This window comes from Sesamum indicum, linkage group LG5 (assembly GCF_026168435.1).
Source record: "Sesamum indicum cultivar Baizhima isolate 11 linkage group LG5, ASM2616843v1, whole genome shotgun sequence".
Lineage (NCBI taxonomy): Eukaryota > Viridiplantae > Streptophyta > Magnoliopsida > Lamiales > Pedaliaceae > Sesamum > Sesamum indicum.
The window spans coordinates 10,839,442-10,866,396 of record NC_142661.1 but is presented as its reverse complement, the minus strand read 5'-3'; the positions used below and the strand labels follow the sequence as shown (position 1 = coordinate 10,866,396).

The window sequence follows — 26,955 nt, the reverse complement described above, 5'->3', positions numbered from 1 at the left end:
TGGAAGAATAGGGTTAAGTAGTGATTTAGGGTTAAGTAGAAGAAGGGTCCGATAATGGGCCGGGCAACAAATGGGCGGCCATCCATGGGGGGCATGGGCCAAAAAATCCAACAACATCATTGGATAATATAACATTATATTCCAGAATGATTCATGCTTTCCTGGAGAGACAATGTACATGTTTTATATTTTCTATAATTTTAAGCGAATAATTGCATCAGATATCCAAATACTTCAATAGGTAAAACTTTTTTATGAAACAAATAACATGGGCTAGGAAAGTAATTTAACTACTGTATCTTTAGGTAGCTTATACAATAGTCAATATGCAGCACATCACTGACTATGTCAAGGAGGAGAAACATGTAGAGAAAAATGAAAGATAAGTTGGAGAGCAAGCAAGAACGCAAATGTCCAATATAAATGGGTTGTTCATCTTTAGATATTTGCAGCATAGGGCGCTTGCAATAGCAAGCTCCAATGTGGCAAATACGAGTCTCATCTATGTTAGCCCTCTTATTGTACTTTTAATTATATTCAAGTAAAAACATAACGATTCATTTTCTAGGTACTTGAATATAATGGTTTTCATATGGTTTTCGACATAACGATTCATGAAGTCTAAAATGACTCGAGACAGCTAGAGATATGGTTTTCAGTCAAATGCAAAGCTACTTTATGAAGTCTAAAATTATAAATAACTATTGATATTACACTACAAAGCGAACCTATAGAAGAGAATTTGAGTGGGAAGGAACTATTTGAAAGAATAACAAGGACAAGATCTAGTAGAGATATACTCTCATTAAAAATAACTAAACATTGAAGGTTAGAAGGAAGTACGCACGTGCATGCTCATCTGCACCTAGGTCCGGATGGAGGAACGTATAAAGTGAGTTTTGACATAAATGCGCATCCGCAGCTACGTAGGGAGAGAGGAAGACATGAAGTGAGTTTGACGTAAATGCTAATCCGCATCTAGGTCTGGAGGGAGGAACCTGAGCTTGTCGTATATGGTCATCTACATCTAGGTTCGGAGGGAGGAAGACATGGAGTAAGTGTGACATGCATGTTGATCTTAGATTGTATCTAAGTTCAGGGGGAGGAAGGTGAGAAAAAGTGAGCTTGTCTTGCATGGTAATCTGCATCTAGGTCTAGATGGTGGAAATTAAAAAACAAGTAAGTGTGACGCACATGCTCATTCGCGTCTAACCCAGGAGGGAGGAAACTAAAAAAGTAGTGAGCATGATGTGCATGCTCTCCTATATTTAGGTTTGGAGGGAGGAAGGTTTAGAAAGAAGACAGCTTAACTTGCATGCTCATCCATGTCTAGGTACGGAGGGAGGAAAGTACGAGAGGTTTCATGTTTCTCTAAATTCGAATAACCAAAAAATTGCAGAAAGTTGAAATTTGTACATGGTTTTCAGTCTCATCAAATGAAACCTCCTTCAAAAGATTTTTTGGTTCAAGGTTAGAGAATAACTAGGAAACACCCAACATATTTAAAATATTCCTACAAAACAAGCCACCAGGGGGAACAGTAGAAGAGGATTGGACATCTTCTAAGTGATGTATTTACATTAAAGAAAAGCTCAAATATGAAGAACTGGTCGTTGTTTGAAAGAGGCAATTTCAAAAAACATTAATGAGCTACCAAAATGAACTATATGTCGAAAAGGTCCAAGTTAGACCAATATGGATTATGTTTGATACTTTAGGAAAAGATATTCCCACAATCCAGCCACACATCAACATAAGAATGAAAATATGACATGTGAAACATATATCTTGTAACTACAATATAGTGATTCTACCTAAGATGCTAATGCATACAAATAAATATTACTAATTAATATCAACACAATATTTATGAAAATGTACTTGAAGGCTATGCTGGTATTCAAGGAAAGATGGAATATACGGGCAACGAAATAGCTTCCTTGTTTGAGCAGGCAATGACTTTTGATACCAGGCAATGTCCCCATCCTCTAGCTGCAATAAAAGAAATCGGAAAGTTATGAAAATACAATCTTTGTCCTGACAAGATACTTGTGCATGTGATTTTCATATAACTGGTTAGATGTAAATGTAAGTCCCATGTCAATGTACGAACACATGACTGTGGGCTCGAACTTTATCTCCTGAGAAGCAAAAAACACAAGATATCTTCACCATTTAAAATATATTTGGGCATTTTATGAAAGATATCTTCAACATTTAAACTGTATATGTGCATTTTATGAAAGATATCTTCACCATTTAAAATGAATATGTGCATTATATTCCATATGCATAGCAATCTTTAAGTCCTTGTAAAGAAATTGCATCTAACATGAGTTATGTTCATCTCCATGACATTTGACAGATGCAATAATAGCTCCATTTAATGAAACAGTTGCATGTGGGTTCATTTTAAGTTGCAGCTAACAACAATCTATTAGGATTGTTACAAGGATTTAGAAATATTGGAAGTTCTATCTCTTCATCAGGAGCATAGCCTGCAAGTTGATTTAACTTCTCTAGAATATTTGATGGCTTGTCATAGCTCTTGACAAAAAGTCTTCCAGCATATCTGGTATGAAATGAGAGTAGATTAAAGGCCAATACCACTCTTTTATCTTTACTTTTCAGGAAATTACTCGTGTCTATCCTTTCTATAGATATTTACTCCACATAGAACCTCATGGGAAACAAGGGAACAAGAAAAATACCTTAACTCCCCTTTCTCAGGCTCATAAAGCTTAAGAAATAGTAAAATGTCATCACTTTCTTATCAAGGAGAGGGCCGACGAGCAAATCCTTAATCATAGTATAGAAATTTAATGAGACCAATGATGTAAAGAAAAGGCCTTCAAATCTCATTTACTGCAGACATTTGGAATTATCACGAATTACCTGTGCACGCTCTACTTCTTAAAACAACTGCAACTCATTGGGATTCGTACTTGATAACCTCTTTAAATAGCCGACCTACAATGATATAACAATCTGAAATGAGGGCGACCACCAATCATACAATCATAAGGTAAATCTTTCTTTTGTTTGTGTAATATGTTTAATAAATATTCTTAAATACATTAATGTTTTAAAGTTATCTTCCCAATCAAAATTTTAATTTTTTCTTAATAAATAACCTTGAGTTCGAACTTAGTTTTTCCTTTCCAAGTTATGTGGAGCCCGAACTTGAGCTTGAATCTTAAAATTTTGTCGAACTCATATCCTTACAATTAACCAAAAGAGAATAGAAAACAAGAAGCAAATGCTATATATTACCCAACACGACTCAAACTACATTTTCTATTATAATTCTTGTTGCATCTTCTACTTTGTTTCACATATACATATTATGTGTATAAAGATTATGTTATTAATTTTATATAAGGAAAGATTTTATACACGTCAAAATATATATGTGAAACTAAATAGAAGATGCAATAGGAGTAGAAAATCCATCGTGAACACGACCAGGAAAAACACATAATGATGTGGCAAAAGTGATAAAAAAATATAATTAAAAAGCATGAGATGTTTACGGTGTAGGACTCCTCTAGGAGTGTTAATGGTTGATTAGGACGATGAGTTTTATTTTGGCACTTTCCCCATAGCCAGAAACGCTGGAAATACACCGGTGCAAGAAATTCTCTGGCAATTCCTGTCAATCATCTTCAATTTTAGCTAATACGAACATAGTACAAGTATGGGAAAATAACATTTTTCTTCCCATAAAATAAAGCCGTCCACTTTTGGTCCCATTGGTTATGGGACTATCACTTTTGGTCGCTAACTTTCAAAACTTAGCACTTAAGTCTCATGACATCTTTTCATTAGATAATTAACGAAAAAAAATATGTGATAGTTAAGTGCATGGGAACAAAAGTGCTGTATTTTTAAGTTCAGACTAAAGTGAGAGTCATGTAACCAAGGGACCAAAAGTGTAAAGTCCCAACGACCACGTGTTTTCATTAAAATATCTAACAGAAAGATGTAATGAGACCAAGAGCGTTGCTTTTCATAAGTTACAGGGACAAAGGTGAGAATTCCATAACCAATGGGAAAAAAAGGAGACCTAAATTAAGAAAAATATTATTTTCCCAGCATAGTACAAGTGAAAAAAGAGTCAGAAGAACTACAACTTTAATTACATTATGGATATTTAAGGAATAGTAGAATGCTAAATGGTTAAAATTACTACCTTACTGGACAAAACATGCTATTTTCCCGACACAATACAAGTAACAACAACAACAACTAAAATGTTAAATGGTTAAAATTACTAAAAAAGAATATACTTCACAAGAAGAACAAAAGTGTATTCCTATAAGAGTAAATGATATTGGACACAAGCTAATCATGTGCAGAGGGAAGAAAATACAATTACATACATAAACAAGCAGATTTTACAATAAGAAAAGTTCCAATTGATAGCTTAGTGAACTAATAAGGTTGATTTTTGTTATTGGTTCTTCTCTAACATAGAGGGAGATTAAATTTTCTAGTGTAGTTGTTACTTACAAATTCTATTACATTCAAGTATACACGACATTTGTATAAAATTCATCCTTAGATGAAATTAATCACATAATCTTTATATTAAGGTGTGTATGTATGTTATGGAATAAAAACTACAACATGAATTGTAATAGAAAATTCAATCTGTCTAAAAGGACACAACAACTGTTAAGATTATGAGAACCTAACTTCAATCAATTGGAAATACTTATATACCTTAAAAGTGTGAAATGGTTTAAGTTTCTGAACACAAAAACTTCTAACTTTGGCATGATCCGCTAAATCAAAACATATATCCTTTCCAATCTTCCTTGCGAAATCTTCATTAGTCACAACCTAAAGACATCACCATCATTGTTTAATTAAAAGTTTGCTTAAAATGGAGACAATGAAATAGTAAAACTGTTACTATGTAGAAGAACCGTCAATATAATTTACCATTACAATCATGTACATATCAGCTTCTGCTTTATTTTTTCTTCTCTAGTTCTTTCTTTTTTTGCTCCCTCTTCAACCTCTCCTACACGAACAAAAAATTTTACTAATGCGAAATATATAGAAAAAGAATAACAGCGTGTTTGGCTAAGCTTATAAGCACATCATCGAAACATTTTATAAGATGTTTAGAACCCTATAAGCTCTTGAGAACCATTTAGTAATTTTTTTTTAAGAGCTCATGAGATCCTAAGTAGATGTTTTGGATCTTATAAGTTCTTTAAGAAAAGGTTAATTTCACCTATCTTGTTTTTAAAATATCTTATAAGTTCTTCAAATAATGTCCAAAAAAACAAAAACACACTCATAATTTTGATAGTATTTCAGTTTTCAACTTCATATAATTTACATCCCCCCAAAACAAAGTTATCATTTTGTATAATTTTAAAGGGAAAAAGAAAACTTTAGTACATTAACTTTGTCTCGATTCAATTTTGGTACACTAACTTTGACAATATTAATTTTAGTATACTATCTTTCAAATTCGCGTAAATCTGATCCATCAGCCTATTTTATGATCTTTATACCCTTTCAAAGGAAATAGCTAGATAATCCATTTTCATGCTCTTAAAACGGCCCAACATGCTTTCGAAATAAATTAAGACCCCAATAATTCATACCTTACTTTGACCGCTCTGTTTTTGGGTATTCCATCCTTGATTTTATAGACTTCTTCCAACAACACTACTGCAACAGATGGTTCACAGGAACTTGACTCCTTCAGTAACAAAACAACACAGAGCTATTTCGTTTCCTACCTTAGAGCGTAAAAGGGTTCCAATATAGGGACTTAATAGAATATTGGACTAATAGGTTGAATAGAGGCCTAACTCTTATTGAAAAAAATATAGAGAATATTATATGGATATTATTCCTCCGTTGGAGGAGACAACTATTTAGCCTCTCATGGTGTAGGACTTGACTTGTTGGGGAAACCCCTATAGACTAAAAAACTAAAATATTACAAAAGATTGAAAAGACTCAGAACTCTAATGCTTTGAAGAGTAGGAGAAGTTCTTATGATAATCCCCTTCTGCTTCATTTTATCTTTATTTATTGGCGTCCGCGGACTTCAAATGCGGACTCCAAACTTGTTTTGTGATGACATCATTGCATTCGTCATCTCCTAGTGATTTCCAGCTATTGATTGTAATGGTTTGTCGGTCCATAATTTTCAGTTGGCTTCCTACTTTGCTGACTGTTGGCCTTTGTCTTTTTCTGTCGACAGTCTTATCCTTACTTTTATAACTTTTACTTCTTTTTGTAAAAATTTTTCTTTTTCCCATGTCCTGGTTTGGTTCAGGTTTGTTTTGTGTGACTTGAATTTTTGTCCCGAATAGTTGTTTTTCACAGCAAGGGCACAAATGATTATGCCACTGCCTAACATGCAACATGTTGCACGTCTTCATCCTTGTTGCTTCGTTCGTTGACAGCTTATTTTCCCAGATTAACATCTTCTTCTTTTCAAATAAGCTTTCTGCGAAATCGGTGCTTTTCCCTGTCATGGAATTTAACAGAAATAATCTATTCACTTTGTTTGAGAAAGTTTTAAATGGATACTTGACTTTGTCCATCTCTGTGAGACAGACCCATAATCCCCAAGCTCTCTTGGTAGAGATACTGTCTTCACTAATGGCTGATACCAAGGGAGCTTCTCTTGAGGCAGCTTTGATTTTGTTGAAAGCTACCATATCTGGTCCTTGCAGCTTCATAAAATGGTATGCTGGATGAGACCCCTTTCCTACGGTTTTTGGAGCTATTGCTACGAACTTTATCTCCAGAATTGTCACCTCTCTTTAAGTGGGGATTGTTTTATCATGAATCAAAGACCGCCCCACTTATCCACTTCGAAAGTTTTGAGATTTTTGGAAAACTAGGTGACAAAGTATAAACTGAAGCAAGAGCCCCAAAATCATATCATTCTTGGACATCTTCTGGTTTCGACCTTTTTAACATCCAGATTCTGTTATATTTTCTAGATGTTTCGATAATGGTCTTGCCTGGGTTCACTCCTTTGCGAGAAATTAATTTTTCCTACATTCGTTGATATTCCCGCCAAGCAAAAGAAGATATCAATTCGTTAGTATTATCCTTAGAGGTGCCTATCATTGGCCTAAGGCTAATCTCTCCCTCCTTAACCCCGGAGGTGATGGGTTGACTTGAACCAACAGGAGTTTGCACTTCCTGTAACTCAATTCTTGCCATTTTACCAGAGTCTGATGTTGGCCTCGTGCAATCGGTATTTGAATCCGACGCTACAGGTCTAGAGCCTTGCATTCTAAAGGCATTTTTAGGGTTATGCTCCCTCAATCGTGAGTCATCCCCGAAGGTGATGCCTTCAAAATTGGTTCTCGTAAGTCATTCCATAGCGATGTCAATGCTAGTAAGGAACTCCTTGTCACGACCTGGACAATGTCTAGATCAGCTCTTTGGATTTGTCCGGCAACTTGGGCATTAACCGCTAGCTATCCGAACTTTCTGTCAAGCTCCTCCCGAGATGCCTGAGTCTCAATATGATGGATTTTGCTTCAGATGCCTCCATCACTCGTCAACAAATCTGCAAGAATATTTTTATGAGATTTTATAATGAATATTATAACAATAATATTGGCATTCAGTTTGCCATATGATAATTCGAGCTTTCTCCATTTTTTATTCTAATTTATTTTTTAAGAAAGCCTTGACATTAGTATTATCAACTTTTAAAATAATTTTGTTAGCAAGTAAAAATAAAGGCCATTTCTTAAAAGCCTTCCAAACCGCAAAGAATTCTTTTCCGTTAATATGTCAAACTATGGCTTGTTGTTTTGAGAACAACCCTCCTGTGTATCTACAAGGTTCTTCACCTATAGTTGTCTTCCTTATGAGCATTTTTGTCCATCTGTATAGACCACCAATTCATCCTCGTCCTATGGTATAGCAAGTTTTGGCAGGTTACTGTAAACCTGTTTCAGCTCACGAACCCTTTTTGTGTGGATTTCTTCCCATTTTCACTTTGAACTTTCTATTTTTTTCAAGAGTGGTAAGAAATCCCTTCTATATTTTTTAAGATCCTTAATGAAGATACCTGCAAAATTAACAACTCCCAAGAAGCTCTGCAAATGCTTCTTGTCTTTGTGTACGTCTGGAAAATTGCGGATTTTCTCCACAATATGGTCCTGTAACTCAATCCTTGTTTCATCAATAAGAATTCCTATAAATTCAATTTTATTGATAGCTATAGTGGCTTTCTTTTCAGAAAGTACTAAACCTTCTTTATGACATGCATCAGAAAATATTTCAAGATGTTTGATATGTTCTTTCATATTTTTAGATGCAACCAATATATCATCAATATAGACAAACATGAATTCAAAATAATCTTTAAAAAGATTATCCATCTTTCTTTAAAATATCTGGGATGCATTAGCTAAACCCATTGGAAGCACATTCCAGATATATTATCCCTATGGTGTGGACAATACAGTAATTACTTTGATTCACTCTCCATCCTAATCTGATAAAAACCATATTTGCATTCGAATTTATAAATTATAAACTATAATATTTTATTAATTTCTTGATAGTTAATAACCAACCTGGGTTTACCTCTCTTAATCTCACCATGGTTTCTTACCAGAAATTCAGAGCTACTGTTAGAGACTCCAGGTTCAATGAGTCCAAGACTAATATGCTCTTTGATTATCGTCTGCATATCCTTCTTATCCTCCATGTTCATTTGAATAGATTTGTATCGAACATACTCATACTTGCATTCATCTTTGACCTTCAGAGTAGTTTCGATCTTGTTCCTATCCCACCATGCTAGAGGGTTTTCACTGAAGTTCCTCTGGATGAGCCTCTTCACATTCTCAAGAGAAAACTTGCTTTCTTCGCTGATATCTAGCGATTTCATTTCCATTAGTGCTTCTTTAAGGTTCATAATTTCCTCCTCGGATTCCTTATAGAAGCTATCGCTGTCTATGAGTCCTTGTTGCCTGAAAGACAAAAGGACCTTACCAAATTTTCTCTAATCCTGCATTTTGGATGACTTAATCTTTCATCAAAATCACCACGTGTGCTGCAAAAATTTATTGGCATTATCCTGTTAAATGCCTTTTCTCTTTGCAACACCTGTATCTCATTACTACAATTAGTAGTAAAGATTAACAGATTTGTTTGATTATCTTGCATATATTTTGCAAATGTTTCAATGAAATTGTTGCCTAGCAAGATATCGGCACCTGTATCATGAAAGTAAATAGGAGGTGTTTTTACCCTAAACCAGGGTGATCCAAATGCTCCTCCAATCATGATCTTGGCTTCTCGTATTCTCTTATTGAGTATCAAGATTTTTTGTAAAAAATCCCTTCTTGTAATAATGGGTAAGGTTTTCCTTACTTCCTTAGGGAAAACTCCAGGTTTTGCCATGCAAATTCCTGATCCTGAATTAATATAAGCTGCAAAATACTTTATCTTATATTAATCATACAACATACCAACAGATATGTATATAGAAAAGGAACTCGTCATTCAATCCTTATGGTAGCACCATCAAAACTGAATTTCATTTTGTTACCTTTTCTTCCCCATGGTTTATGATCTTCGAGGAAACTTAACCCCAAAGTCATACTCCCATTTTCTCGTCCTGTAATACCTGCAACTAAAATTTCATGGCCTGTTGTTTCTAACATGCCTTCATATTTTCCAACAACAGGTTGCTGGATATAAGTCATCACAAGGGAAAAATTTCTCTCTCCTAGTGATGTCAAATATAACTTGTATTTTTTTCCATCCTTTAGGGCATCTAAGTTTTACGTTATCTACCCTAATCTCTTGAGGAGTTAAAGCTTTTAATAACTCATTCTCCTTTCCTTTATAGCCTGCAATCCTATCTTCTGAAAAGGGCATTCGATTATAAACTCAATTCTAGAGTTAAGTGTTCTATCTAAAAGAGGGTGATCTTTTATGATGATATCAACACCACCTATTCTGGGTATCCTAATAGGATCTAGTGTCATTACCTTGGCGAATTCCTTAAAATTCTAGGAACCTCAATATACTCTTTCCTAAGAAACAAATCTCAATGATGCGTATTAGAAAGGGCATAAGCTATTCTATAAGTTATAGAATATGGTCTGGTACCTTCTTTCATTAGATCTTTTCTTTTAAAATCCTGATGAAGGGTTAAAACTCTATTGAAATCTTGATCTGCTAGGTTGTATGCATTCCTAGGATCAATGTCAAACATCAATTTTCCTGCATACTCCTATCATTATTCCGAGACAATCATCTCTTAAGTTATTGATTTTTCTATCCATTATCGATAAATGTAATTCTGAATCAATTCCATCCTTAAAAGTCGCTTTTATTACTACTTCAATAGTCTCTATGTGGATCCATTTCATAGTAACAGCCACTTCTTCTCTAAGCTTACTTAATTCTTCAAGAATTTCATTTTTAGGAATTAATTGCATCTCCATCACATTACCAGTAAGTTCCATAGGTATAGCAAACTCACCTGAACTTACTTTGTAGATTATGTGATGCTTCCTTTGGTTAAGTCCTATCTGGTTCAGGACTTTCCCGATTCCTCCAATCCTAAATCCATCGTATGGGCTGAGGTTGGAATCTTGTTACATGATTTTTTCCATGATTTTGCTTGACACCGTCATTCTGGCAAAGAGTCATGATAGGCTTTCGGAAGTTTGAAGCCTATCTCCCTCGTTGTAATTATTCTGACTCGGTTGAAGATCCATCCAAATCAATCTCTATTTCTTCCTCATAGACGCTTGCGTCTGAAGGAAGGTCTTCGAATTGGTAGAAGGGTACCAAATCGCCATAGTAAACTGCATCTAGGATATCATCCGTGGCTTCAAATTTTCTCAATTCACCACTTTTCTATGGGCAATCGGGAGATATATGTCCTTTTGCTCCACAAGTCCAGCAATTGCAGTTTTTGAAACTTTCATTGGCTTGGGTATGGGCCCGTCTGAAAGTTCTTCTTGTAGGGGTTCTTCCTGTGGATCTTGCATTTGTTCGTCTAGATCCTTGGGATGAAACCCTTGTTAGTCCTGTTCTCTATCTAGATTTATATGTTCTGGCTTTGGACTTGGACCACCATGATCTCCGTCCGGAAAAGGTTCTTCTCGAACTCTTGGGGTGGGAGTCACTGTTTTGCTTCCTCCTTTTTCTCGGCTCACTTAATTCTCCTATAATAGTTGGAAAATAATTGTTATCACAATAGAGAGGAGTTTGTTTGATTTTACCTCTCAGCCTTTTCATGTTCTTCTGGATGGATGCTTGATAACACCAATCCTTCAGTTTATCTTTAAGGAAAGACATTTTTCGCGCCATTGAATCTAGTTGTCTACTTTGTATGATTAGATCAACATTTTTCTCCATGGACTGCATATCTTTGCAAAGAACATTGGAGCTGCTACTTCTATTGCTACTCCACTTTGGAAGAAATACTTGTGGAACCAATAGATATATTCATCTACTGCGCAAATACTTCTTAGTTCAAGGCTAAAAAGAGTCTGGGCATATTCTCTAGCCTTTTTTGCTGTACTTCTTTCGAAGTATCCATCTCCGATGAAGTGTATCTTGATAAGCCTTCCTAGTCGGTCTGCTATTGCGCCTTTTGATCTCTGGCAAGGATGCTGGCCTCGGTATCTTTTGGGGTATTATCCCATTCGATCTTCACAGATCCCTCCAAGCTTAATTCGACAAGTTTTATGAAGTTTTTCTTGTCGATCCGATCTTGTTAGCTCCATTATTTTATAGATCTGATATATGCGATAATTAGATCTTTTTTGGACTTAGGCTTTGGAATCTCCGTGGCCTCTCCCTTCTGGTGTAGAAGAGGTACTGTTCCAAGGGAGTCTTGATTCGCTCTGTCCGGATCTTGATGTCTCAGGGTTCTCCATTTGGTTTCTTTTCAGATCTGTAATTTCTGCCCTCAGATCTGTAAGGCCCTTGTGTAGATCGGGAAGGATCTTAAGGACTTCGTCCACCGTTTGGCTCAAAGATTCTATTTTCATAGGTATATGGATTAACCTATGTCCATAGTCTTAAACCGTCTGTTGTATCTTCCTCAGATCTTAGGTGATCTTTGATGTATCCAGCTCGAGTTCTTTTCAATCAATCATAATTTTTAGTACTGAAATTATGTAGGAATATTCCCGTTCCACTTCTCTTGGCTGGGATTCTACCATGGACTTCAGTGGAGTGTAGACACCTTAGTGCATTTCCTAGTAGTACTTGTCAAACCTCGAAATTTCTCAGCTACTCTCGTTCTTCTTCTGGCGTGAGAAGTTTTGGATCAATTCTCTTGGGATCGTTATAACACTTGTCAAGAATTTTCATAAGAAATTCTCTTCTTTGTATTTCCAGAATTTGGAAAATATTCCCTATTTTCAGAGTAACTCAAACTTTCGTTCGGGTCCATTTTCTCTCGAAGAGTCTCCTCCATTAGTGGATAAATAATATCAAAATGTAATATAATTATATATTTTTTCAATAAACCTAGGCTCTAATACCATTTTGGCGAGCATCGATGAAAATTTAGAATTTTAGTGTAAATGGACTAAAACAACCCTTTTAAAATTTGCACGAGGGTAAAGTGTCCAAAAATCCATCCGTGATCCTAATTTAAGTGATTCTACAAGTTACTTTACTTTGTTGGTAAATGGTAAACATAATGGACTAAAATTGAACGTGGGAAAACTTATTGGACCAAATTAATCTTTTTCCCTGATTTTAAATTCTAAGAGTTTGATGAATTTTCTTGTTATTATTATAGTATAAAAAGCTTAGGGTAAATTATGTTTTGCTATCCGAACTATCCCCATTTTTACACTTCCCTATAGAAAGTTTTTTGTGTCAACTTACCATATCAACTTTGCGAAATTAGTACTTTTCCATATATGATCTTCCTTTTATTGCTGGAAGAACATTGCATGTTGTGCATATGTGAAAAATATCATATCACATAACCTTTAAACATCACATGCGTACTGCATGTGATATTTTTTCGATAAAAAACTTGGTTTGAAAAATAGTTATAAATGGCAAACTGTAAAATTTTGTAAAGTTAAGATGGTAAGTTGACATAAAAAAAAATTAGATTTCAATGTGTAAAAACAGTCATAGTACGGATGACAAAATATAATTAATCCAAAAGCTTATTATGTCATACAATCTCAAGCATCATATTTATCCAAATAATTTAAGAAATTATTTTTAAAATAAAAATCTTAAAATATCTTATAAGATCTAGAAGCATAAGATGTTTCAATTAAACTTAGCCAAACACCCCTAAGTTTCTTTTATAAAAGCAAAAATGACTTGAGCTAATTTTTCATCAAACCTTAAGATGTTGTGAAATATCTCTGTCATCAATGTCGCACAGTATTTTATCCTTGTCACTTTCATGTATGTACACCAGCATATTGGCATTAGACTGTCTCGTAAACTTGAGGGGGGCATTATCTGGATTTGTCGTCATTACATGCTGTCAAGACATAAATGAAAAGGTAAGAAAGTATCAACTAGTTTTAACAAAAGCAGGAAAAATGAAAGGAAAACTTACTTCTTCTTCACCTCCATAAAGCTCGTCTAAAGCACTTTATTATGTCTTCTTTTGTCACTCGTTCATCATCAAATTTATGCTTGAAACCATTCAGAATGATTTTCTTTAGGTAGTTTGCAACAAGAGATCTACATGTAAACGATTGCCAAAAGCGGAAAACTTGCATTTATTACGTCTCGAGAAAATAGCATTTTTGGTCCCATATGTTTGGGCCTTTTCCAAATAGTCCTATTTGTTGTGATTCTCTTACATTGCATCCCATGAGTTCAAAATTTTCTCAGTTTTAGTCCTCATCATACTTTTTCGTCCAATAATTAATGGAGCTGTTAGAAGGTTTTTAAGGGGGATTATGAGGGTTCCATTAATTATTGGACGAAAGATGTACTTAAGGATTAAAAATGAGAAATTTTTTTAACTTATTAGATATAATGTGAGAAAATCGTAATAAGTGGGACTAAAGTGAGAAAGGCCCTTACATATGGGAACAAAAATGCAATGTTTCCTTACGTCTCACAAGTTAGTCTTTGGCAATATTTGATCCCATTGTTTTCGAAATCACCATATTGCATTCCATAACTCCAAAAAGTTTGCAAGTTGCATGCCAAGCCTTAATTCTATTAAATTTCATTAAAAAAATTAATAGTGTACCAAAATCGCAAAGAGGCTAACATGTAGGACGTGAAATCAATTTTTCCTAAAAAGCATTAGTTAATGGCCTAATGAAAACATAGTGTGTCAAATGAAGCTAGTTAAGTTTAAGCTTCTCAGACAATACAAAGCTAAAGAACATTTACAAATATAGATATGCAATTTTTTATGGATGAAACTCCATAACTTACTCAATACCACTGGTTTGGATAGAGTTGGCCTTATGAAAGCATAATAGTGTCCGCAGTGACACCAAACACTATGGACCAAAACACAGCAAAGAATGAAAATAGTTAGAATGAAAATGTAACCTAAAGTTTTTCAAGTGTGAAGAATAAGAAAATTTAGAGATATTGCAATTTCAATAAGAAAATAATCCCAATGATCAATTTTTGTTGGAACAAAATTTTTGTCCTATATTGGCATTTTAGTTCTTTATCTTCCTAGACTTGTTGTAGTACCCCCTTCGCTACAAGAGCTATATCTACCCTAAACGTCATACTTATAGTAATCCCTGTGTTCATATATAAACATTTGGACATAACCATCTAATCAATTTGCATATGTAATCTCAATACGTCATAATAGGTATTATCAACCCACAACATTATATATAAATATACATATCACACACCACAAAGTGATTCATCATAAGTAATCCGTACGCTTATGTTCTCTCTGTACAGACAAAATGTGATTGTTCTCTAACTGATAAATAGGAGAAAACTGCATACTGGCCCGACCCACCTGGAGTATAGCGCGTAGACCTACTCTTCAACAGTCAGACACCTCAAAGCCTATTCCTAAAAGAAAATGTCAGCAGAGGGATAAGCCTACCACTCAATAAGTAAATAACTAGCCCTATCTATATATGCATATTAAACACAACCCAAACAAGATAAACAAGCAACACGCATGGAATACAATCAATTTAATTCCAACATAATCAGCTTTATTACACCACATGACTATCTCATAATAAGACAATCAACCAAACTCCATTTTTCCTAGTTTGCTTACCAGAAGGTGATATTGTTGTTTTTCCCATCAACTCAATCTCACTGTTTATATAAATTCAAGTGAATCCCCTTGACAGCCAGCTCATCAATCTCATTTCGCATCATAGCTCTTTCAATTCGCATCATAGCTCTTTTATTTTGCATCATAGCTCTTTTCACATCACATCTTTTTCATATCGCATCAAAGCTCTTTTTATTTCATTTCTTTCTCATATTGCATCAAAGCTCTTTTCATTTCATTTCGCCTTATAGGCTTTTCAACACGTCAAGGGCTATTCACGTCACAATATATATTCAATTTCCACCACTCCCTCATTTTCACATATCACCATTCTTGTAAGCAACTAGTAACGTAAAACAGTATATCCATATATTCTCATTTTCAGACATCCACAATACATCAAACAACAAACATAATATTTCAACGTATTTTCTCATTCCACGTACACAATACCATGAATCAAATCAAATCATCCATCACTCATATACTTTTAGATAAATCCATGTCAGCATGAACCACAAATTCAGATAACAGTAAAATCACAAATAAAGATACATATATAGATAATATTTATTATTTACTTACCTCGACCTTACAACGCCTTTATCTATTCAATAGGTAGTGGTTCGGTCTTTTCACTTTACCCCCGTATCCTATAATGAGTTATTAAACCACATACAATTAATATATCGAGAATATAGTAACTTCTTTTAAATATAATATTAAATATTATTCATACGATTTCCAATAATTCTTTAATACTCCACTTGTATCGAAATATAAATCTTCATTCTAGTTCTTCTCAATAACTAGACACTATAGGCTTCATAAAAATATTTATAATTTATCAAGTGATTATTCATACGATTTCCAATAATTCTTTAATACTCCACTTGTATCGAAATATAAATCTTCGTTCTAGTTCTTCTCAATAACTAGACACTATAGGCTTCATAAAAATATTTATAATTTATCAAGTGATTCATAGGAATTTATTTAACGAAACCCCTTATACATTTATAACTATCGTTTTTAATAACATCCTTAAATTAAATTATCATTAAAACCTCATTCTTCCTCTTTAATAACATAATATTTCTAAAATATAACTTCCGAAATATTTCTATAAGTTTTCTGTCAATTTATCATTGCTATACAATTTAATTAAGTAATAATACATAGAATTACATATTTGGCTAATCATTCCGATGGAATTGTGTAAATTGGCTATAATAATATTTAAATCTAACAAATTTAATAATCTAATTAACCAACGATATTATTTTTATATCCGATTTAATATTTAATTCGACACTATTTTAAATAGCCAAAATCATAAAATATTCAGATTAAATGGTAGATCACTCAATATAATCAACATTTAATAAATGGACTAATTGAATAATATAATTATATAAATTAATAGGAATTAAAATTAAAAACCTTACCTCCTCCGCGCGGTTGATGAAGCAGAAACAGGAAATTGCAATTTGGTAACATTGCAATTATTCAACATACATATATATATATATATATATATATATATATATTTATGTGGGGGGTGGGGCGGTGGGTGAGGGCCCATCCCAAAAATTCTTTGCTTTCCTTTTTTTTTCCTTCTCTTTCCTTTATATATATATATGTATGTATATATATATATTTTACTATGTATATATCATTACATATATATAATATTATTATTTTATTTATTAATTTAACTTTTCTCAAAATACCCATTACATCCTTCCTAATTTCTTAATTAATATAATTTATTCTCAAATATTATAACGAGCTACAATTTAACCCGTTCAAGTTTTATTATATTCCAATTATGGAACATAATTTATTTACCAATTAACTAAATTTCATAAAGATTTACCAATTGATCCCCCAATTATAATTATAATTTTTGGGGCGTCACAATTCTCTCCTCCTAATAAAAATTTCGTCCTCGAAATTTGACTAATTTATCGGCTCAGGGAATAAATATGGGTATTTTTGTCTCATGATCTCTGCATCATTTCAACAAATTGTTGTATAAAGGGGTTCATTTCTGGTTGTGAGGCAATTCTATTTTGGGATTCTAACTCCTGATGTTCTGATCCTGAATCATGACCCTGCACAGATTCTAATGACTCAGTTGGGCCAGCACCGTTTTCTCTTGACGCTTCCATCCTATATAAAATACGCACATGTGAGTAGATTCCTAGTATATACCTCACGTACAATATTACATTTCATCTACTATCCCTATGAAATCTAATCCCTGTTCTGATACCACCTAATGTAGCACCCCCTTTGCTACAAGAGCTATATCCACCCTAAACGTCATACTTATAGTAATCCCTGTGTTCATATATATACATTTGCACATAACCATCTAATCAATTTGCATACGTAATCTCAATACGTCATAATAGGTATTATCAACCCACAACATTATATATAAATATATACATATCACACACCACAAAGTGATTCGTCACAAGTAATCCGTACGCTTATGTTCTCTCTGTACAGACAAAATATGATTGTACTCTAACTGACAAAGAGGAGAAAATTGCATACTGGCCCGACCTGCCTGAGTATAGCGCGTAGACCTACTCTTCAACAGTCAGACACCTCAAAGCCTATTCTTGAAAGAAAATATCAGCAGAGGGATGAGTCTGCCACTCAGTAAGTAAATAACCAAACCTATCTATATATGCATATAAAACACAGCCCAAGCAAGATAAACAAGCAACACGAATGGAATACAATCAATTTAATTCCAACATAATCAGCTTTATTACACCACATGACTATCTCATAATAAGACAATCAACCAAACTCCATTTTTCCTGGTTTGCTTACCAGAAGGTGATACTGTGTTTTTCCCATCAACTCAATCTCACTGTTATATAAATTCAAGTGAATCCCCTTGACAGCTGGCTCATCAATCTCATTTCGCATCATAGCTCTTTCAATTCGCATCATAGCTCTTTCAATGCTCTTTTATTTCGCATCATAGCTCTTTTCACATCACATCTTTCTCATATCGCATCAAAGCTCTTTTCATTTCATTTCTTTCTCATATCGCATCAAAGCTCTTTTCATTTCATTTCGCCTTATAGGTTTTTCAACACGTCAAGGGCTATTCACGTCACAATATATATTCAATTTCCACCACTCCCTCATTTTCACATATCACCATTCTTGTAAGCAACTAGTAACGTAAAACAGTATATCCATATATTCTCATTTTCAGACATCCACAAGACATCAAACAACAAACATAATATTTCAAAGTATTTTCTCATTCCACGTACACAATACCATCAATCAAATCAAATCATCCATCACTCATATACTTTTAGATAAATCCATGTTAGCATAAACCACAAATTCAGATAACAGTAAAATGACAAATAAAGATACATATATAGATAATACTTATTATTTACTTACCTCGACCTTACAACGCCTTTATCTATTCAATAAGTAGTGGTTCTGTCTTTTCACTTTACCCCCGTATCTTATAATGAGTTATTAAACCACATACAGTTAATATATCGAGAATATCGTAACTTCTTTTAAATATAATAGTAAATATTATTCGTACGATTTCCAATAATTCTTTAATACTCCATTTCTATAGAAATATAAATCTTCGTTCTAGTTCTTCTCAATAACTAGACACTATAGGCTTCATAAAAATATTTATAATTTATCAAGTGATTCATAGGAATTTATTTAACGAAACCCCTTATACATTTATAACTATCATTTTTAATAACATCCTTAAATTAAATTATCATTAAAACCACATTCTTCCTCTTTAATAACATAATATTTCTAAAATATAACTTCCGAAATATTTCTATGATTTTTCTGTCAATTTATCATTGCTATACAATTTAATTAAGTAATAATACATAAAATTACATATTTGGCTAATCATTCCGATGGAATTGTGTAAATTGGCTATAATAATATTTAAATCTAGTAAATTTAATAATCTAATTAACCAATGATATCATTTTTATATCCAATTTAATATTTAATTCGACACTATTTTAAATAGCCAAAATCATAAAATATTCCGGTTAAATGGTAGATCACTCAATATAATCAACATTTAATAAATGGACTAATTGAATAATATAATTATATAAATTAATAGGAATTAAAATTAAAAATCTTACCTCCTCCGCGCGGTTGATGAAGCAGAAACAGGAAATTGCAATTTGGTAACATTGCAATTATTCAACATACATATATATATATATATATATATATATTTATTTATTTATGTGGGGGGTGGGGCGGTGGGTGAGGGCCCACCCCCAAAATCCTTTCCTTTCCTTTTTGTTTTTTCCTTCTCTTTCCTTTATATATATATGTATGTATATATATATTTTACTAATATATATATCATTACATATATATATAATATTATTATTTTATTTATTAATTTAACTTTTCTCAAATACCCATTACGGCCATCCTAATTACTTAATTAATATAATTTATTCTCAAATATTATAACGAGCTCCAATTTAACCCGTTCAAGTTTTATTATATTCCAATTATGGAACATAATTTATTTACCAATTAACTAAATTTTATAAAGATTTATCAATTGATCCCCCAATTATATATTATATTTTTTGGGGCGTCACACTTGCAAAATAGGTCCTATCGCTTTTAATTTTTTAAAAATTTTGGTCCATACCAATGGGAGCCAAAGTCCAAATTAAAGAAGAAGCATGTGTGAGGAATATGTTTTTCTCCAGCAACATTTACAAACTCCGGTGATTGAAGGACCAGAATTGAAAAAATTTACAAGTTTACATGACATATTTGCTACACCGGAAAAATAAATGACTAAACCATCATAATGCAAAAGATAAAGGAATAAAATTGCATTTAAGTTAAATGAAGTATAAAGAAAGGATTTTTCCATACAGATATTGCAGGTGTTAAAGCCAAAACCAAAAAAAAAAAAAAAACTTCTACTTGCCGAACAAATTAAAATGGGGTGGTGGAAACATCTATTTACTAACCTGTGAAGTGTATAGAGGTTGCGCACTCTGCTATTAGCCTCAGGTGAGAAGTATCTTCCATTATCTCTATCCAGATCAAGTTCAAGGGGAAACTCATAGCGGTCATTTATCTACATGTCATCAACATCAAATAAAAAATCATTCATATTACAAGAAACCCAACTTGGATATGATTATTAATGTACCAATTAGTCAAAGCTTCAATAGGTAGCCAGAACTTCCTTTATGGCACATAATTTATTTTATTTTATTTAGACAGACAAATCCCCTTTTTGAAAACCCAGAAAGACATCCCCTTAGCATATTTCGACCAAATTTGGGGACTCTAATTGCTAAAGCCCTACAATTGCACAAATAATAATAGTTAATGTCACTAAACTACCACTTCCATATTTTGGTGTCGTAGAACTGCCATCCTCTAACATGAAGACCAAAATTTCAATTTAGGCTATGGGATGTTAGTCATTAGTCTTGGTAGGACATACCCAAGCAATAAATTTGACTATCATAAGAAGGCTATTTGTTATTGAATTTGCTTCTAGTAAGAGAAAACTTGTCTAACTTGCAATCTTGATAGTAATATATGTTATAGAACAAGAACTAAGCTATTGTCTAACCAATCTTCCTATGCTGCACACAGAAAGAGGTAAGACTTAGCCAATTTGTACACTTTTTGCTCTAATCTTTATATTTTATTCACCAGTATAGTACGATAACAAAAATTTGCAAATCATGCATTTCTTAAGTTGGAAGAGAAGTTTAACTACTAACCTTTACCATACCATCCCGAACAAACTCGTATTCAAACTGTTTTAAGTGAAGCTGGAGCACTGGTGGGAAGTCAGTAAACAAGGCCGCTTTCTTAGCATCCTGAAATAAGAAAATCATCAATCTTAAGGTGGTCCTTTGACAAGACTCAGATAATATGCTAAGGAATAAAAGTCTAAAGAAAAACAAGCATGTCCTCCTGACAAAAGAATCATGTAACTGACACTCAAACATCAATATGCTAGTGAGAGAAAAGGTTAAAATGATCATTATATTTAGGATAAATTGCAATGACCTCTTAAGGTTTTTCATAATTATGAATACCATTATTGTTTGAAAAATTACTAATATCCCTGATGTTTGATGAATTTATGTAAACCTTGGATAGAGGCTGGAAAAATATCTACTCTTTTTTTCCTTTTGACAAATAATAAAATAAGTAAATGTTCTTCTTGCCCTTCAATCTTATGAAAAAAGTTTCAATATTTTTAAATAAATAAAAGATTTCATAGTCCATAAGAGTATTTTTGATCTAAGCACCATAAAAAAATTGGTGGAAATCTAATGAGGTCTAACGAAATATGTTAATTATTTGGTGGACGTTAAAATCATGTGGTATTCATAAATTTTCAAATAACAAGGGGGTAATTTTAATTTTGTAAAACTTTAGGAGAGCTCATTATAATTACTTACCTCTATATATTTAACTAAACTAACAAGTAAATTAAGTTAGCCTACTCACCTGCAAACCATATTGCCCAGCATGATATCTGTTATCACCATCGAGATGTTCAATTGCAATATACTTATCAAACGAAGCATAGACATCATGACATCCCTTGACATCAAGCTGAAGATCTACTGCATAGAGGACACGAAAATTTATAAAATGAATTTAAAGCCTAAGGGCTAAATAGATTAACTACAAGTACCATAGAATGACTCCTGTCTACTAGACTTGTAATCAATATTGATGCATTCAAGGTAGTTCTTGTGGTGCCCTTCAAATAAGTATTGTATAGCACCTTCCACAACAGTTCTCTAATAATGGTAAGAGGATAACAGTTAGTTAAGAAGAATTCAAAAGTTTTTAATCAAACTGACAGTAGTAGTATTCTATTTCTAGTGGACCTTCATTTTTCTTCAAGCTTCTCACATAGGACTCTGTTGAGTTCGTGTACATCATGTTGCAGGAAAGCATCATGTGTATCCCCACCCAAAGAAATCTTTTGTTGCAACACTGCTTTCATTGTGTTGAAGCTTGTAAAATAAGCTTTGTAGGGCCATAGGTATACTTGTCGATGGCTCATCATTAACATTTGTTGTCATGTGGTATACAACCTGAATAAGAATCAAAGATATCATCAATTCCCTAAGAAACTTCCATACATGAAAACAAATCATGATATACAACCAGATACTCCTTGGAATGACATCCTTAACCTTTCTGAAATAGGGAATATGGAACAACATCTGGAGAAGTGAGTTCATATAACAGGTGGCTCCTTGGTTTTAAGTCCAACATAAGTACTTTCCCTTTTTGAATTATGTAAATATTGGTCCGTAGCTTTGTAGACATCAATCTTAGCTTCAATAACACAGATGTCATTGACTATAAAACCTCGGCTTGTATCATAATGGTCGTTAAGTGGCATAAAGAATGTGAAATCCCAATCACTTTCCCTAGCATTAAGTTGGTGTTTTGTTTCTGCATGGTCAAAAAGTAAGTGCAGATGAGCACATAAAATGAAATGAGCATCCAAAGGAGAAACATGAAGAAGGAAGAACAAATGCGTGTTAGAGAATTATACATATACTATGAGATCCACAAAAATGAAACAAAATCTTAGTATACATATAAAGTTTACTTGCTCAACATATAAGCTTAATTTCATCTATACATATAAAAGGAAAATTCTCATGATTAGACATTCAGCATTGCATCAATGAGGGTAAAGATGAGATTAAAGCCCATATAATCAATAGCAAAATCACTATGATGCAAATTAATGGAAGCATTTAGACATTACAATTGTACTTGAGTACATTTTCTAATTGAATTGCTGCTATGAAATTGATTAACAACAGTCAAAGTGAAGTGTGCATATCTGCTCCAACCATATGGTAAATTAGCTGAGTTAATAAATCCCATATACATGGATAGAAAATCAACATTGTTCCCCCCCGAAAAAATGAGCAGCCTCCAAACATGTATAAAGCAAAATATTAATTTCTAATACTACTACAAGTGTCGAAAGTTGTAAACCATCAACTATATATTAATGTCTCAATTCATATATCAGATAGAAAATTACCATGTAACATCACCAAGTTCATATGTGCTGCAATACAGTTTCATCATACTCAACTTTGAAAAGTCTTTAATCCTCCAAGTAATCTTAACCGATTGAGCATCCTCCACTGGTTGATTTTCCATGGAATTACTTGTTCCTCCATGTACTATAAAAAAAAGTTTCATTAAACACTGAATTATAAGGAAGGTTTTAACATTGAAATAATATTTGCTCACATTAATTGTTTCATTAAATAATGCATAATAAGTAAGGTTTTAATATTAAAATAGTATTTGCTCCCACTTATTGTTTCATTAAATACTGAATTACATGTACGATTTTAACATTAAAACAACATTTTTTCACTTATTGTTTCATTAACTACATGATTTTAAAAAAGATGTTTTCCAAAGTAAAAATCAACAAGAATATTTTTGGTTTATAAATTTACACAAAAAATTCATGCACCCAGACAAAACCTATGTTATTGAACTTTCTTATGCTCATCGAAAGAAGAATAGCAAAAATCAAGAAATAAACAACAAAATAAGATACAAAACTCAAGAAACAAAACAAAAACTTCATATGCGAGTGCCGAAAAATATGCACATGCATGCACAAAACATATAAACTACTCTTTATTAATTTACCTTCCATGGATATAGGCAGTTCAGATTCCATCACTTCCAGACAAAAATATTCATGTCCTCTTGCTGCAATTAAAAACAAAAATCACAAATCAAAACCTTCTCACATGAAACTAATTCAACACCTCACGGAACTAAAAATTAAAAATGGAAAAAAGAAAACTAGAATCTAGACAATAGAAATAAGATTCCATAACTCTTGATTAGCAACACATGATAAAAAAAACACGCGTGGGTAAGATTAGCGACCCACAAAAGAAACACATGATGACCATGTCCTTCGTGCTTCCAAACGAATAAAGAAATCACAACTTGTTTTCTAATGGAGAAGGAGGTCTACAAGCACCTCATTCTGGCTTGGTGAAGAAGGCGTCAGAGGCACTGAGAAGAATGCAAGTGCAGTTTTGTATTGAATTTAACTAAAATGAAGTGAATTTAATGGAGCTCGTTGCCTGTGCGCAGAAAAAATAGATAGAGGGTTTGGATGGAGAAGGATTGTGCTTATGCTGGGGAGTTTGGCCAACTTGGATTTTCAAGGTTTTTTGACAATTTCATGGGAAACGGAAAGGAGGTATGAAAAGACAAAATCTTGACTCAGATTAGGAGGAATTTATTACAATAAAAATATTGTACAAATTCACCAAACTTTCATATGGCACCCCATCATTCTACCCAAATTATTATTGCCTCCCCTAGATTTTGTATTGTTTATAAAATTAGTCATTTTTTTTTAAATGAGAAAAAGAAAATTCTTGAATTGTGATGGGTGAAAATATCTTTTGTATGTTTAATTGACGTGCGTTAAATAATTGATTATTATTTTATAGATATAGTGATTTTATTTTTATTTGTTTATATCAATTACAAAGGCTCTTTTTCTCTAGCGGCAAAATGATTTCATTACATACTTGTTTTTTTTAATAAAATTAATTATTTTATTAAATATTTCTTTCTAAATATAATTAAAATTTTACATTTGTGAGATTGTGAGAATGCCACAGTTTTGACTTTAGCAGAATTCGTCAATGCCACCCAACTCATAAAGTCCTAACTATAGCCATAAAAAGATTCATAAAAGAGTAGGTGGAGAAAGACGCATCTGAGGCAATATATTCTCCAACTCTACTGTTGCATCAACTAACTCTCTTAATATTGTTGCGGTCTTAGTTACGAATAATGAACGTTTCTTTTTATTTATGAACATGATTCACAAAAATAATCAAAGTAAATTAGACCATTTCAAGTAAAAATCTTATCATTCTCGAGAAGATAGATATGAATAATAATAACAACCAATTATAGGTATTTGAAGATGTTCTTTTAATAATCTAGAAGGAAAAACTATAGTCAATTCAAAATGGTTATATTTAATTTTATTTTATTGTTGTCATTCTTCTTTCAATTTTCCATTTTCATATTTGCATACGAAATTAGAAATGAAAATTCATTAATTAGAATTATCAAATGCAATCTTATTATGAATTTATATCGGCAATGCAAGAAATGCAAATACTTAATACATCCGTATTCTTGGCCAATATTTTTTTAATCATTATCACTGAATTCTAGTAGGCACATTGGATAGGAACAATGAAAAGATTCTCATACACCGAGTAACACTTAATTAAATGATTCTTTGTGCACATCCCACCCTTTTTCATTGAAAACAACAATTCAACAGAAACCTACAAACCGACTGGGAAGAAGAAAGAAACAAAGAAATTAACACCTACCAGATAATGAAATTATAGCATAATCCCTAGTAACAAATATGAAGATTTTTTAAAGAAGATGCTACGTACATTAAGCTTCGTTCACATTCTAGTTAATGGTTATTTCCATTCTCCTACTTTCTTGGTAGGCATGCATCTGTTCAAATATTTTAGGGTAATAATATATCATCCATTTGTTCTCCCTCTCCATTTTCTAAAATTTATCCCCGTACCCACAAGAAAGGGAAAAAAGTTGTCATGATTATAAATTATAATTAATACGATCCTACCTTGGTAACAAATATAAATAGTTTTTTAAATAAGATGCCACACTGTTATTATTCACCTCCTACTTTAAGTGCTCTTTCCCCAAGAAAATAAAAGAAATAAATTGCCACCAATTATAAAATAAAATTAATACAATCTCTTGTAATAAATTTAGTATTGTGAATAATATGACACCACATCATGACTCACCTCCTACTTAAATTGTTATTTCACATAGTCCACTTTTTGTTTTATGAAAAGTAAGCATCCATTCGAATATTTATGACAACAATGTATAATATCTTTTTTTTTTCCATCTTTTTCTAAGATACTTGTGAAAGCCTCTCTCCTGAAAAAAAAAAAAAAAAACAAAATTGCTCATAATAAATGTAAGGACTTTTCAAGCAAGACAACACATCAATCATGACTCACCTCCTATTTGAATTGCTCTTCACATTTTCCTATTCTATTGACAAGTACATGTCAACTCATCACATACTTTAAAGCAACAATGTGTTATACATTTTTCTCTCTTTTTCAAAAATTCCTTCTCAGCCTCCCCCCTCCCCACCACGCCATCACACACAAAAGAAAAAAAAAATAATTGTCACCAACTAGAGAATGAAATTATAATATTATCCATCACAATAAATGTGAAAAATTTTCCAAACAAGATACCATGTTAATCAGAACTCGCATTGTCACGCCACGAATCAAGGCTCATGACATGGCCATACCATCAAGCCCATAGCCTTAGTACCATGAAGCGCCCACTACGAACCATAGATCCAAACTCAACAGAATAACACCTAAGCAATAAAATATCAATACATATTTGCAGCGGAAAACCACAAATCTTAAAATCTAAAATCTAGCACCAAGTCCTAACAACTAAACAAAAGTAGAAGTAATTTCAATGAATAAAATTGTCTACAAAACTTATTAATAGATGCCACTTGCATCCCTTGATTAGCTACC

At 32.8% G+C, this 26,955-nt stretch overlaps 1 long non-coding RNA gene and 1 pseudogene across 2 annotated transcripts; both read right to left on the bottom strand.

The window, feature by feature from the left end:
• Nucleotides 1-1,654: 1,654 nt before the first annotated feature.
• Nucleotides 1,655-24,542, bottom strand: LOC105162379 (ubiquitin C-terminal hydrolase 12-like; annotated as a pseudogene). The gene is made up of 18 exons (XR_016065454.1): nt 24,252-24,542; nt 24,002-24,064; nt 23,373-23,517; nt 22,501-22,765; nt 22,189-22,398; nt 21,990-22,098; nt 21,800-21,918; nt 21,061-21,159; nt 20,291-20,399; nt 14,423-14,499; nt 13,577-13,655; nt 13,355-13,498; nt 4,948-5,029; nt 4,726-4,845; nt 3,534-3,652; nt 2,896-2,970; nt 2,712-2,799; nt 1,655-1,992 (listed from the first exon to the last, which is right to left on the bottom strand). The product of XR_016065454.1 is annotated as a ubiquitin C-terminal hydrolase 12-like (transcript).
• On the bottom strand, nt 14,804-18,773 carry LOC148788112 (uncharacterized). Its single transcript, XR_016065455.1, has 4 exons — nt 18,692-18,773; nt 16,693-17,419; nt 15,830-15,897; nt 14,804-15,027 (listed from the first exon to the last, which is right to left on the bottom strand). It is a non-coding gene; the product is annotated as an uncharacterized LOC148788112 (long non-coding RNA).
• Nucleotides 24,543-26,955: the final 2,413 nt, after the last annotated feature.